We start from the raw sequence: 861 nt of genomic DNA, 5'->3' as shown, positions 1-861 counted from the left end.
TAGAAATAAAATTATAAACCATTTCATAATTATCAAATCATCATATGTTATACATCATACATGTCATTACAAAGAGTAAAAAAAAAGGGAGTCAAGAATACAAGCAAGCCAAGCTTCCAATTGAGTCTTGCACAATTGTTCCAACAAAGCAGCAAATTGCCACTTCCAATGAATTCCTTTACTGCCCAACAACTTGTTACACGCTTGTACGGGAGTGATTTCGCAAAAAATCACAAATATCACAGTTTTCCCAAAGTCTCCTGTCGAAGCTAGCAACATAAGCCAAAATTTTGACCCATATCGTACGAGATATGGCATTTATTATAAAGCTTGCGGTCAAAATTTCACCACAAATCTTGTATCCTTCAATATCGAAAAAAAAAAAAAAAAAGAAACAAGATTCGTATAAAGGCACTTCTGGTTCAGGTGGATCGAATTCAAGTATTCAACCACCAAAAACAAGTAGGATTTTGAAGCCATCTGTTCCTACTTAGGAAAGCAAGAGGTTTATGTGCCCAAGGGGAGTTTTCTTCTCTTGGAGATCTACCAATTCACTAGCTGATGAGTTAAATACTGGTAGTGCGGGTAGACAGCCCTTGTACTTGGTTCCTTAACCTCTAGTTGTAGTCCCTTCTTGAGGGTTTGGCCTTTGCCAATATGATGTTGTTGTACTTTATTCCTTGGACTCTAGCCATTATCTCTTGATAATAAAATTATACTGTTATCCATAAAAAATAAATAACTAAATAAAAAGAGCCAGAAAGTACAAAGAGAAGAATGTATAATGTTAAGCCACCATTGCTTTCATATCAAATAAAAAAAAAATGGTAAAATAATTAACCAGAAAACATGAGATAGTAA

The 861-nt window shown here is 34.4% G+C and overlaps 1 protein-coding gene across 2 annotated transcripts in view; it reads left to right on the top strand.

Moving 5' to 3' along the window:
• The window catches only part of LOC122091666 (PTI1-like tyrosine-protein kinase 3), a 34,152-nt gene that overhangs the window by 20,624 nt on the left and 12,667 nt on the right, over window positions 1-861 (top strand). The gene's annotated exons all lie outside the window — the stretch shown is intronic.

The sequence above is a fragment of the Macadamia integrifolia genome, chromosome 10, assembly GCF_013358625.1.
Source record: "Macadamia integrifolia cultivar HAES 741 chromosome 10, SCU_Mint_v3, whole genome shotgun sequence".
In the NCBI taxonomy this organism is placed as follows: Eukaryota; Viridiplantae; Streptophyta; class Magnoliopsida; order Proteales; family Proteaceae; genus Macadamia; species Macadamia integrifolia.
Note: the sequence above shows the minus strand (reverse complement) of the source record. Positions and strands in the feature narration are given on the sequence as shown.